This window comes from Triticum aestivum, chromosome 7A (genome assembly GCF_018294505.1).
Source record: "Triticum aestivum cultivar Chinese Spring chromosome 7A, IWGSC CS RefSeq v2.1, whole genome shotgun sequence".
In the NCBI taxonomy this organism is placed as follows: domain Eukaryota; kingdom Viridiplantae; phylum Streptophyta; class Magnoliopsida; order Poales; family Poaceae; genus Triticum; species Triticum aestivum.
Window position 1 is genome coordinate 641,285,162 of NC_057812.1, and position 14,767 is coordinate 641,299,928.

Genomic DNA, 14,767 nt, shown 5'->3' on the forward strand with positions numbered 1-14,767 from the left:
ACTACACGCAGGGCGAGCACGGCGAGCAGGCGGGGAGGCAGGCGCGTGGTGGGGAGAGAGAAGGCGAGCACGTGGGGGTGGGACCTGGAGAAAAAGGCAGGAGAGAGGGGGGTGGGAGGCTGACTATGGGCCAATTGCATGTAAAGTCTTCTCGCTCCGCCCCCAAGTGACTCCCGGTGGGCTGGGTTTCGCCTGCGGTCGCCGGCTGAAATTTTGGGTTAATCCGGCAAAAAATGAAAAGTTGAGGCCGTGACTAGAACGATTTTTTACCGCCGGCGCTAAAAATGGCTTCTTGGGGGTGTCTTGGAGGGCCGGCTGAAGATGCCCTAAGGATGACACATTATAGTGGGTGGAAGGTAGGAAGCGACTTTTTGGTGGACGGCGGCTCGTGTGGACTTAATCATGGCCATCGAACGATTCCTGGGATGAGCAAACATCACTTCGCTGTCCCCCACCTGCTTGTTTCCTAGGAATAGGCACTAGGGGCAGTAGGCGTACAGGAATGGCACACATGTTTCCTTTCCTTGCGTGGATCTGGGCGTGCGAGCAGGCCGAGCTGGTACACATGCCGCACGAGAGAAGCAGTTGGTGATTTGACCTGACGATGATGGGCCACAACGCAGAACTTTTTGCAAGTCGGGACGTGACAAAAGGAGACCCTGCTAATGCATAGTGCGTGTCTCTTCATCTAACAGGAAAATTAGTCCAGGGTCACTAATCAAATTTACTTGGTTAGTTTAATGTGCGGGTCCCGCTAACAAAAATTAATGTGCCGAGTAAAAAACAGATTGATAAAATCTAAAAACATTACTTTCTTGTGGGCGAGTGCATTCGATCCCCCTTTTTAAATGATTAAAAAACATATTTCAAGTTTTACCTCGGGATTGTAACTCTATCAATATGAACTAAAACTCAATTTTTTCCTAATTTGTTGGGCTGGTATTTCTTTTTGTAAGTTTGCAAACCGTAATTTTTTTGAACAAAATTTCACAAATCTGTCGTCAATATGTATAAGTTTTCACATTTGTGAAATCACATCACACGGTACGGCAATTTGATAAAAAGCTAGCGAAGGGTGCCGGTATACAAGCGGTGGCAAGGCTCTACGGGGGACAGCGAGCGCAAATACCGGGCGCGATCTGATCGGTAAGGATAACGGACGGGGATGATTTGGTCCGTAGAGTGCTCGTCCACCGTTCGGCATTTTCGGTGGAAGGGTACTAGCTCTGTGAATCCACATATTCACCCTTATTCTAATAATCTTGCCTGTGAGGTGCATGACACAGATCAAGAGTCTCTTGAGAAGGTGAAATAGAAGGTGACACAGATCAAAGAGTGGACGGCTGACCTCGTCACGTCTGTTCTTTGTGCCATCCCAGTTCACACAATGCTAGCCCTGGATCTATCACCAAAGACGTTGGTGGCGCTCGCCAAAATTTGTCGTGGTTTCCTTTGGTGCGGGAAGAAGGAAGCGAAGGGTCGGAACTGTGCGACCGCTTGGGATATGGACATATGGTATGCATACAAAGTGGGCTGGAGGCCTTGGGAGACCAAACTTGTATTGGCTGAACAAGGCGCCACAGGCGCGATGGGCATGGCTCCTGCGGGTTGATAAGACTAGGTCGTGGATGGAATTCAAAATATCGGTGCCGGTAGATTACCTAGCATTGTTCCACGCTACTGCTAGAGCCACGGTGGGCAACAGCCAGAGTGCTGGAAATATGCACTAAAGGCCATAATATTGTATTATATTTTCATTATTCATAATTAAGAGTTTATATTTCATGCTATAACTGCTATGATCCTGGAATATGTGATTCAGTGTAAAACTCATATGTGCGTGTGAAATGATAAATGGCTAAACAATAGGTTCCCGGTCTCGCCTCTAAGATTGGCTCAAGTGTTGTTGGTGATCACGTTTTCTGGATCTTAGGATATCATTAAGTGTAATGATTGACCTAAAACAACATTGAGGGTATAACATTAGAAGAACTATAATATTGAATCGACACAAACTTGTTTGTTATACTTTGTGATTATTTCGTCTCAAATCATCTGTTATAACACGAAGTGTTAGCATGTGTGTTAGTTCCTCGTACCATGAGAGTGTCTCGGTCACTTCCTACCAGATGGTGGACTTTGGAGTTGCTCAAACGTCATCTGTAACAAGGTGATCATAATGACAACTTTCAGGCTCACCGGAAAGTTCGACAGGTGACCAGATAGCTCGAGAGTGGGATTTACTCCTCCGGCGATGCAGAGATATTCTTAGGGCCCACTTAGTGTGACAACATCCATCATCGTCTTGCCAGATACAGGTGACTACGTCACAGGGATGCCAGAACACGTTAATGGGAAAGAACAACAAAACCGGTAACGGTAGCAACGGTATAGTGAATATGGTGATGACTCAGGAGGATACCAATGCACATTGGGTTTTGTAAAGTATCCAAAGCAAAGAGAACATCACATGATAACCAATTTTTTTTTTCAAATATCATTTGTGTAATCATAGCGACCAATATGAATGTCCACGGTTCCGCTATCGTTCATTGAACGAAGGAATTTCGTTCATGTCTATGATTTACCGAACCTACAGGGTCACAAGATTATGTCAATCACGGTCTACTGAGTGTTAGTGGTACGGGAGGATTGAGAATATATTTGTGGAATTATTTCATTAATATCCGGAATAGTTCTGAGAGGTTCCGGAAGCGTTTTGGGGTCACCGGAAGGGTTTCGGTGAATAACGGGTAATACCGGGTATTGCCGATTAATTATATATACGTTGGAAATGTTTTCGAAGATGTTAAAAAAAATATGTATAATGGTCTAGAGGTATTTAGAACATTTTATATTTAATTTAAATATCAATGAGCCTTAAAAGGCCAAGTGGTGGAAGACCACTTGGGCCACTTGGGTCCAATAGGGGTGGCGCCCCCTTCTCCCCATGGAAGGGAGAGGGAGGCCGAATTGGAGGGGGGAGTCCTTCTCCTTGGCAGGCCAAGGTAGGGGACTTTCCCTCCCTCTTGTGGTGCACCCTCCTCTCCTCCTAACCTATATATACTTGAGGTGTTGGCCATTTTCTACACACAAGTTTTGGAGCCTCCTTTTGTTGATCTAGTTCTAATTCTAGTTGGTCCTAGTCGACTAATTGGAGCTAGCCATAGCCACCACTAATCCTCATAATTAGAAGTCCAGTGTGATTCTAATCTTCTCCCTCTATTTCTTCGGTGATGATTAGCTCTGGACAACGAAGCGCTGCTGGATCGTGAAGACCGTACGCTTGCAACCAAGTAGAGAGGCCGTGCTTTGGGTCATCCGTTCGAGGGATTGTTCGAGGGCAGTGTTAGGGATATACATAACAGGTAGGCCCACGAAGGGTCAAAATATCATAAAACATGAGGTCCACAGATGAGGTGGGTCCAGATAAATCTCATTCAGACGTACTATCCACTCGGACGATGGACGTACCATCCACTCGGATGACAGGCAACCACCCGGCAGTATGACTCACTCGGATATGTGAAGACTAACAATCGGCAAGGCAGTCGAAGCATCATCCTAATAGTAGGATGACATTATGTTATCAATGCCCCACTTTGTAACATAAGAGGTGAGGGGTGGCGCACTCTATATAAGCCACCCCCACCACGTAGCTAGACCGGCTCACTCTTCTTCCTTAGCTCTCTCGCCATTAGTCTCGGGACTTAGCTTAGGCACGGGGATCCGTTCTCCTTCCTCTCTTTTTCATTGTAATCTCCAGAAACATACTCAGATAACACAAAGCCTCTCCAGAGCACGAGACGTAGGGTTGTTATCTCCACCGCGAAAGGTCCGAACTCGCTAAAATCACCGTGTCACCCATTTGCATCTCGATAGATCATACTCCTTTACCCTACCCCTTATTATTGTCGAAATTGTTCCCACGACAGTTGGAGCCCACCTTGATGCTTGGCGTCTATCGAACCATGGTGCAAATGGTTTTTTCTTTAATCTTCGTCAGCAGATCAACAACCATCGCCAGAGAAATTTGCCGCTGGAGTTTTGTCCATCACGCCATTCGCACAAACAAAAGGATCAGGGAGGTATCCATTCAACCTAGTCTATTTACAATAAATTGTCTGACAATGAGTTTGCCTTTTTCTCCTGTAGGATCAAACACCCAGGCATGATCGATCATGAAGCAGAGAAGAGGAGAAAAGAACAAGTTGTTCCCCATATTTCTTGCCTTCTCACAGGATCATCATCAATAGCGATGGCAAAAACGGCCACCCGCATACCTCGTCGCCGTCTCTGGCCTCGTCTATGACGCCGTCGGCGAGCTCCTACACTCGGCCACCGGCGTGGTCCGTCCCGTCGTCCCCGGTCTCGTGTATGACGCCATCGGCGAGCTCTTACACACGGCAATCGGCGCGGTCCATCCCGTCGTCTCCGGCCTCGTGTATGACGCCGTCGGCGAGCTCCTACACACGGCCACCGGCATGGTCCGTTCCATCGTCTCCGGCCTCGTGTATGGCGTCGCCGTCGGGCTCCCACACACAGCCACCGCACAGTCCATCCCATTGTCTCTGGCCTCGTCTAGAACGTCGTCGTCATGCCTCCAGGCACGGCTACCTCCTCCTGCCAGCGTCAATCACTTGGCGACTGGTCTCACGCAATAATCCTAGACGTACAGGTCTTTACGCTTCAGGTACGGACCCTCTCTCGCTAATTCGCTCTCCCCCCTAATTTTAGGGGGTGGGGCCCGACTACTAATCCTAAGCCAATTAGTTCGCTCCACATCAGGCTGTATGATAAACCATGTAAAAATAGCCCATAGCTCTAGCATTACCGGGTCTCACGTCTGTCATGCATGCATGCACACTCCTCTAAGGCCGGTCGTAATGGGAGTATCATAACTAGTATCATGCATGCCAATTAGGCAATTTTGATGAGGTGTCATATAATTAAATGAAGAGAGAGGAGGGGTTGAGTATCATATCATGATACAGTATCATAATAAATGATATGCTACTATGAGTCATGCATGGCAATAAATAAAGTACTACATGGTACTAGTACTCCTTCCGGTCCTTTTTACTCTGCATATTAAGCTTGTCCGAAGTCAATCTCATCCAACTTTGACCAAGTTTATATAAAAAATTATAGACATTCACATAACAACACCAATATCATTAGATTCATCTTGGAATATATTTTCATATTATATTTATTAGACATTATAGATGTTAATAATTTCTAATATAAATTTAGTCAAACTTAGCAAAGTTTGACTTTCGGCAAATCCAATGTGCAGAGTAAAAAGGACAGGAGGGAGTACCATTCCAAATGTAGTGCTTCCTCTATCCATGTGCTTCAACTTTGACCGTAAATTTAACTACCAAGACCGATTGCGGCGGGAGCAAAAATTATATCAGTGAATTCGTATTCGAAAGAAGTTTTTAATTATATAATTTTTTTCTCCCGCCGCAGTTGGTCTCTTTGGTTAAATTTATGGTCAAAGTTGGACCTCGGAAAACGCGGGCGCACTATATTCTGGAATGGAGGGAGTACTACGCATTAGGAAGGTAATATCATACACTAGTATCATATGCATGATACTAGTATATGATACTCCCCATTACAACCAGCCTAATCGCATATCCCACTTGCATGCACGTTACGGAAGGAGAAGAAAGAAAATTACTTTGATTGACAAATCAATAACAATTAGTGCGCGACCAAGAGAAGAAAACTGCCTATACATGCAGCAGGCGTCGGCGTTATTTGAGCCAGAGTTATTGCATGCCGTGAATGAGCCATGATTCGGGATGTGTGTGTGCAACTCCTACATCAATGCATTGGGGCGTTTCGATCAAGCAAAAAGCATCTTCATGGTCCTACTTGCTGAGGAGCAGGGTGGCTCGCTGGGTCCTGGGCTCGGGTGGCATCGCTACACCGGGTGGTGGAGGACGATCGCCACTCATCTGCGTCGACAAGACCTGACACCCGATAGCAACTCCCTCCGGCACCAACTACTCGGCGGCTAGTACCTCCAGCATCAACTACTTGGCAGCAACATCCGCCGAAACGGCCTCGGCCTTCCCAGTCACTTGGAACGGCAGTCTGGCTCCCGACATGGCGCAGACGCCAGAGGCCGGCCATGGCCCAGCGCGCGGCGGCTCCTTAATCCGGTCGGCCGCTCGATAACGACATCTGCTGTGAAGGCGCAGCGCAGGCACCGGGGTAGACCACACCCTCGCGCGCGGCAACTCCCCCCTCCGGTGTCCGCCGCCCTGCAGCAGGCTCCGCGGTGGAGGCACTCGGCGATGCACCACGGGTACCGAGCAAATCCTGGCCCCAGCACCGAGTAGCTCCGCTCTCCTCCTCGGGCACTGGACAGAGATTAAACCAAATGAAACGTCATCCACGGCCACTCTGGAGAAAAGATCATGGACATTCGGCTATCCGTCACTCGGACAACAAAAACATCCAGACAGTCTCACTTGCCGCCCTGCACGTTGTCATTCCGCGGGATACGTCTACATACTTGATCGCCCGTGCGTCACCACTCTCGACACGTCTTCGTCACTTGGCTGCCCCGTGCGTCGTCACTCTGGATGCGTCTTTGTCACTCAGACACCTAGGGATGGCAATTTTATCCATGGATCTGGATACCCATGGATACCCGACCCGGTTGGGCAAGGTTATGGAGCACATTTCTGCCCATGGGTCCGTGGATATGGATACCCACGAACAGCCGGGTTGGGCACGGTTATAGTTTGTGCTCCATGGATATCCAATGGATACCCGTACGTCATGTGAGGCCATATGCCAGTGATAGTAGAAAGAGCGAATCAATGGGAAATGGCTGGCAATATGCAATTGGTGCCATAAGCTATATGCTGCAGAATCAACCTCTAGTATGTCACACTTAAGGACTCATCGCACTACAAGAAATATGTCAACTTATGACCTTCTGTCAGTGACCCTCGAAGAATTGATCACAAATTTATGACCATTTTAGACCAATTGGCCAAAAACTGTTCAGGGGGCTCCAAACCCTAAACCATTGCGACCATTTTGGTCAGAAAGGTCGTAATTTCCTTACACGAAATGGTCACAAAGCAAACAGTGCTAGTCCGCTGCCTTATTTCTAGTTGTTAATGACCAATATAGATGGTCATAGCCTTGTAGATTGTAGTGGGTTGTGATGACTAGGCGCCATCTCATCAGTTTTGCCTATGTGTCATGTCCTTGTGGCAGTTTTTGCCCTAGGTTGTGAAGCAACCTATATTTATATCATTCCTAAAATTCCCAAAAAAATCTCATAAATTCTTTGGGGCAATCTTCATCAAATATGTAAAAATCCTTCCTTGCCTAGTTCAAAACTAATTCAACAATATTCATTTTCCTATTCTGTTCACAACAACACTTTATGAAGGAAGTGCTATTTATATATTCTTGATTGCCCTCGGAATTTTTGGGCACTCTTTCCTATCCAAATCATTACCGCATGACAAAATTCAGCTCCATTTGCCTAGCAAATCTTCCTCGGCAAATTTCCAAAGTTTTTGTCCACCTAGAAGCATTGTGAAGGAAGTACCTTTTTTATATCTCTAAATGACATGAAATTTATACAGTTCCTTCATATGCCCAAATTATCACCCTCCTCCAAATTGCAGCTCAGTCAAATCATCTATGTGAGCCCAGGTTCAATTTATATTTTATGGCCAAATTGGCACGTTGCAAAGCAAGTGTTATATAGACCCCTCCTATTACCCTCAAACTTTTCGGGCACTCTTCCATACCCAAATCATTGCCACATGATAATATTCAGCTCAATTTTCCTAGTAAATCTTTCTCGGGAAATTTCCAAAGTTTCTACCTCGAGAGAAGCTTTGTGAAGTAAGTACTAGCTAGGCTTACCCAAATGATCTGAAAATTTACCAGCGCATGACCATACCAAAGTAACTTACCTACACCAATTTTGAGCTCATTTCATTCATCCAATCTCTCTCACTAGTTTTCCCAAGTTTTTGTCCATAGAAGAGCATTGTGAAGGAAGTACTACTTTGGCATGTCCAAATGGTATCAATTTTCTACAATGCTTTCCTATGCCCAAATAACAATCCTCCACAAAATTTCAGCTCACTCCATTCATTATTTTGAGCCCAGCTTCAACATTCATATTTTTGTCCAGCGTGGTACTTTGCAAAGCAAGTACCACCTAGGATCCTCCTTTTGAGCTAAAAATTTGTGAAGACATTATCCTTAGTAGATGATCATCCTCAGCCAAAACTCACGCCCATTGGCCATGTGCATTTCCCGTACCGCTAATTAAACACTTGGCTGCTAATTCATGTTTGAGCATCGATCGGTCTCCTCGTGAGAATCTTATGTTGTAATTTTCTTCCTAGCACGAACCTGGGGAGTGCCCAACCCACTAGACATGCCTAGGCCTCCCAGAACACATGACAACATTACGGTCACGCGGTGACCACGCGACGGGCATGCGAGTTTACGCGCTCTAGAGTTGGGGCCCTCGGCCACCGCCCAAACCTCGACGTATCTCCACCAAACCATGCATTTATGATTAAATAGGTCCTTATGTAACTATAAATGATTTTTGGAAAAAATAAATAGCAAACTATGAGGCAGCTGCAGTTCAAATTTGACCCGCTTCCAACTAAATCGGCGGAAATTTGTCTTTTTCACGAGAGGTGGATCAAAAAATTTTACACCCAACCATTTTGTCAATTGTGCATTAAATATGGCCTAGTATTTTATAAAAATGATTTGGTCCAATTTTGCAACAATTATCTGGTAGTTCCTTCACAAAAAAACCTCCTTTCGGGCACTCGAAAAATGGAAAATGGTTTTTTCGTCCAACGAAAATGAAAACTTCCTTAGGCAACATTGTTTGCCATTCCAATATGCACCCTTGTGCACAATATGAGATCATTTGAACAAACTATGACATGAATGTGGCCATAAGATTGATCATTTGGCTTGAAAGCCATTGATCTCCACACATGATAGCTCGTTTCTGAGAACACTTTTTTAAAATAATTGCCATATTACAAGTTTGTTATTTTTCCTGGGAACTTGGCCACAAATAATGACACAATGCGAAGGTTTCCCAATTTTTTGATTTTTTTTTGGAATTTTTTATGCCCGTTTCAAAATGCGGTCAAAACGGCGAGAATGACCGTTCCTAGCTAGTGGTTGAATCTTGGGATTTTTTTGGTGTTTCTCTGATTAAATAGGTACTTATGTAACTAGAAATGATTTTTGGAAAAAAATAAATAGCAAACTATGAGGCAGCTGCAGTTCAAATTTGACCCGCTTCCTACTGAATCGACGGAAATTTGTCTTTTTCACAAGAGGAGGATCAAAACTTTTTACACCCAACCATTTTTTCGATTGTGCATTAAATATGTACTAGTATTTTAGAAAATCAATTTGGTCCAATTTTGCAACAAATATATGGTAGGTCCTTCACAAAAAAACTCATTTCGGGCACTCGGAAAATGGAAAATGTATTTTCCGTGCAAAGAAAATGCAAACTCTCTTAGGCAACATTGTTTAGAATTCCAAGATGCACCATTGTGCACAATATGAGATCATTCGAACAAACTATGCCATGAATGTGGCCATAAGATTGATCATTTGGCTTGAAAGCCATGAATCTTCACACTAGATAGCTTGTTTTCAAGAACACCTTTTTAAAATAATTGTCGTATTACAAGTTTATTATTTTTCCTGGTAACTTGGTCACATATAATGACGCAATGCGAAGGTTTTCCAATTTTTTGATTTTTTTTTGAATTTTTTATGCCCGTTTCAAAATGCGGTCAAAACGGCGGGCTTGACCGTTCCTAGCTAGTGGTTGAATCTTGGAATTTTTTTGGTGTTTCTATGATTAAATAGATACTTATGTACCTAGAAATGATTTTTGGAAAAAATAAAGAGCAAACTAAGAGGCAGCTACAGTTCAAATTTGACCCGCTTCCAGCTGAATCGGCAGAAATTTGTCTTTTTCACCAGAGGTGAATCAAGGCTTTTTACACCCAACCATTGTGTCAATTGTGCATTAAACATGTCCTAGTATTTTATAAAATTGATTTGGTCCATTTTTGCAACAATTATTTGGTAGGTTATTCACAAAAAAACCTCATTTTGGGCACTCGAAAAATGGAAAATGACTTTTTCATCCAAAGAAAATGAAAATTTCCTTAGGAAACATTGTTTGCCATTCCAATATGCACCCTTTTTGCACAATATGAGATCATTTTAACAAACTATGCCATGAATGTGGCCATAAGATTGATCATTTGGCTTGAAAGCCATGAATCTTCACACTTATAGCTCATTTTTGAGAAAACTTTTTTAAACAAATTGTCGTATTACAAGTTTATTATTTTTCTCGATAACTTGATCACATATGATGACACAATGCGAAGGTTTTCCAATTTTTTGATTTTTTTTTGAATTTTTATGCCCATTTCAAAATGCAGTCGAAACGACGGGCTTGACCGTTCCTAGCTAGTTGTTGAATCTTGGAAACCTTTTGATGTCTCTGATTAAATAGATATTTATGTACCTAGAAATAATTTTTGGAAAAAATAAAGAGCAAACTATGAGGCAGCTACAATTCAAATTTGACCCGCTTCCTACTGAATCGGCGGAAATTTATCTTTTTCACCAGAGCTGGATCAAGGCTTTTGACACCCAACCATTTGGTCAATTGTGCATTAAACATGGCCTAGTATCTTAGAAAACTGATTTGGTGCAATTTTACAACAAATATATGGTAGGTCATTCACACAAGAAACTTATTTTGGGCACTCGAAAAATGAAAATGAATTTGGCATGTTGCATCCTTGGTAGTGAGCAATTTGCGGGGGAGGCTCTGGAAGTGGTGAAGTAATTTGCTGGAACCGACAATATGGATTGCTAGAACTGTTGATTCAGGATGCTTCATCCCGGCGGTGAGCAGCCTCAAGGAGGTGCTAGAACTAGCGAATGCTACAACTAGAGAACGTCGGGCTGATGCCGACTGTGAGGCGCCAGACTGCGCTTGTGCGCGACGGCGCAACAGCGGGAGGGTCAACGATGTGTTCTATCTAATAAGAACGAGCAAGATAGGAAAGAAAATATAACTTCGGGGGTGAATCAAATGGTTACATACGAAAACATCGTAGGGGCGCCAGGCGAGCGACCCAAATTTAGACCGATTGACCGGCGCCTAACAGCCGCCTTTTGGAAAATGGTGTGGTTAAATTTTGCAACACCGATTTGTAGGCATTTAAAAAAATCAGAGATTTGGGTCCAAATTTTGGATACTTGAGCGCGAGCCAGCCAACCAATGAGAAGCGAGGAACCACATCCACGCGGATCACCAAGTTGGACATGATCTGAGCCATCCATCACGCGCCCATCCAACGGTGGATATTGTCCTGAAAGACCAAAACCCTAACCCACCTACCCACCCACCCTTTCCTTCTCCAGATCCGATCGAGGCTACCGCGCCTTCCTCTCCCTCGCCGCCATCCCCACCCACCACCGCTGCCCCCACCCACCGCCGACCTCGTCTCCGCCATCCCCCTCCCCTCGCCTTCATCCCCCATATCCACTAGTCTCGATCCGGCGTGCGTGCGTGCCGGCGCCGGCGTGCCTCGATTCGATCCAGCACCTTCCTCCCTCCTTCCCACGACCACGCCTTCCTCCCTCCATCCCTTGGCGTGTGTGCCGGCACGGGTGCCATGTGGGCAGCTCCAACACGACCACGACCACGACCACGAGCGGCGGCGCCGGAGGGAAGGACAAGGCGAAGGGCTCTGCGGTCTCCTTCACGGAGGGCGAGAAGGTTCTCGCCTACCACGGCCCGCTCCTCTACGAGGCCAAGGTTCCCCTCCCCTTCCCTTCCCCCTCTCTCCCCACCTCCCATTCCGTTCTAGGGTTCGCCCGCCGCCGCGTCGGCTCCCCGGAGCTTCTCCGTTACATTTTTTTTCGGCCGCGGCTAGGGTTTCGAGCAGGGCCGTCAGAGCAGGCAAGGGTTCATGGAGTTATAATCCGAGGGTGTATCACATCGGATGGCACAACACTCTTTTTTTCTTCAGATAAGAAAGAAACACAGCGCCGTTCCTCCTCTGCACCTCCCAGATTTTTATATTTAGGGAAGAATTTTTAAATTTAGAGCGCACATGAGGACACTAGTTTGTGCGTATCCCAGTATCGGACCATGATTAGCACCAGGTGAATTATTCTCTTGGACTATGGGTACTTCATGTAGTAAGTAACAAGGAGTGGGAGATGGGACTATGATTAGCACCTGAAGGCTTTATGACATTTACCAGTTGCACACCTGCAATTCTTCCTTTAGTAATACCGACTTTGTTCTGTCTGCAGCCTGTCATCTTCCTCCACGGGGGTCCTGAGATGGCACTTCGCCCGACAACTGTGGGTTCTTCGATCCGGAGTTCTACATGATCGCGCTGTTCGACCAGGTTGGTTTCGTTTTGATCCCCTCGTGTGTCTATTCACCGGTGTTCCTAGGAGATCGCGGTGCTTAATCTTCTTGTGTTTGATTGCAGAAAGGCGCTGGAAGAGCACTCCCCATGCTTTTTCTAGAGGAGAACACCACCTGGGACTTGGTGGCTGACATTGAGAAGGTCAGGCAGCACATCGACATTCCAGAGTGGCAGACAACTGCAAATACATCTTCTTTTGTCAACTACAACATATACCCTGCTGTAAAGAAACCACTTGAAGAAAATATTTAAGAGAGCAGGGCAGTTCGTGTAGATTTTCTTGCATTTGTACATAGCTATTGATCATGAATGTTGCAATGCAAGTTATTAAAAGAATGATGATACCTCTTAATGCCTTGTCTTTTCAGAAACTAGCTAGCTAGTCAAGCATTTCTTTTCAAGTTTGATACTAGTGTTATTGTTGGAGATATATAGTGGAAAACAACATCCACAGTGGTATAGATTGTTCCAGTCCATGACATTCGGGTGCAAATTGGCACATAGCACAAATCTTCAGAGATTTGAGCATACTCCTACCAAATCTTGTACTATATGGCATATCATTAATGTAGGTTTAATATAGTTCTAGCAGATTTAGGCAAGTAGTAGTATATCTTATCTAACTGGACTGGGTGCTCTCTTTTATATATGGAATGATATCAATGTAGGTTCAATTGGGTTATCTGTAGATTTTCCATCTTCTGCATTATTTAGATTATTTAACCTTACCTTGTTTGAACCAAGAATCTGAGCAAAATAGGTAACTGTCAACTCAAGGATTTGAATTTATTTTGGCAGGCACCAATTGGCCAATGAGATGAAGGAGCTGAAGGAGATCCACATGGAGGACACCGAAGAGGAGGAAATGCATGACATCGACAGCTGCGACTTCGGCAACTCCCTTGCGGTTGTTGAATATGTGGATGAAATTTACAGCTTCTACAGAAGGACCGAGGTAATTATCTGCTTGGAACCCCGGTCAAGTTATCTAGTACAGAGTTGTGTGTCTAACCTGACCTGGCGAAATCACCCAATGCAGGTCCACTATAAGTTTGAGCTACTGGGTGAATTTTATTCCTTACTGTCAACATCGTTGATAGATACCTGGCCCGGGAAAATGTCGCTAGGAAGAAGCTGTTGCTGTTGCTGTTGCAGGTTTATGGCACTTGCAGGGATAACACAAATTCCATCTGTTTTTTTGTTCTTTGTTTTGATTGATGTGCGTTCATTACCAATTCCTGAGGATGATTTGTGTTCCTCATGGAGATTAGTCTCGGACGCTACAAGCTATTCTCTGTTGTGTGGTATATCCTGATTGGTGGCATTCTATGTGCCAACTTATCCTGGAAAGGACACATACATTCATATGCAGTCCTCTGTTATTTTTCTTTTCTATGTGTTAAATGATCTAAATGTGTGGACCAAATGATCTCATAGTTTAAATGCACCATAGTTTTGCATAACCTCAATACATTTACATGCACACGCATACACATTTGACTGCTGAGTATTTGAATTATTGGAATGTGGGGGTTGGTCTGTTTATTCCCATGTTCTTAAGTTTTGTGTATTTAGACTGTAATTTTAAGATATCATTGTAGCTGTAAGTAGACTGCAAGTTACTAGCAGATTGTGATGGCGGTCTAATTATCACTTTAATTTTCTCCCAAATGATTGTAAGTGGACTGTACGTTGTGACACCACTGATGCTAGACCTACAAACAATAGTTTGATGGATTTGTAGGGTTTTTTGGGCTGTGGTATTACGATAGTTGTAGCTCACATGTTTGAAACCAGGTCCAGTTCCAACCCGATCAGGATTGGCCTTTTAGCAGCATGGATTTACCAAGTTGGGATGTTGGGATAGTTGGATTCCTATTGTCTCTTGTAGCACCAAATGATAGTATGTGTTTTACTAAAGTCATCAGATAGTTAACTCACTGTGAGATGTCCACACTTGTTTTGTTAACAAACATGAACTGTTGAGTCATCTATTCCTGGCTGTTGCTTTTGTTCAGTATATACGTGTGCTTTCTGTTCTTTTGTTCTATTCACTGTGTGAGTACAGTTTCTTGTTGGCACCAAGGTGTTTGAGATGGTCTTCCTTTGGTGCATGAGGAAGAGGAAGTGAAGTCATTGATTTGTCCACCGAGGAAGAGGAAGCGTGAAGTCTTTGATTTGTCCAGAGGGTAAGTCCTCGGTCTGTCCCACTCTTCCTTTGCTATGTGATTGTGACCTCCATGTGTTAT

The 14,767-nt window shown here is 44.5% G+C and overlaps 1 non-coding gene across 1 annotated transcript; it reads left to right on the forward strand.

The window, feature by feature from the left end:
- The first annotated feature begins 13,748 nt into the window (after positions 1–13,748).
- LOC123155245 (small nucleolar RNA snoR80) lies at positions 13,749–13,882 on the forward strand. The gene has a single exon (XR_006477301.1). It is a non-coding gene; the product is annotated as a small nucleolar RNA snoR80 (small nucleolar RNA).
- The last annotated feature ends 885 nt before the right edge of the window (positions 13,883–14,767 follow it).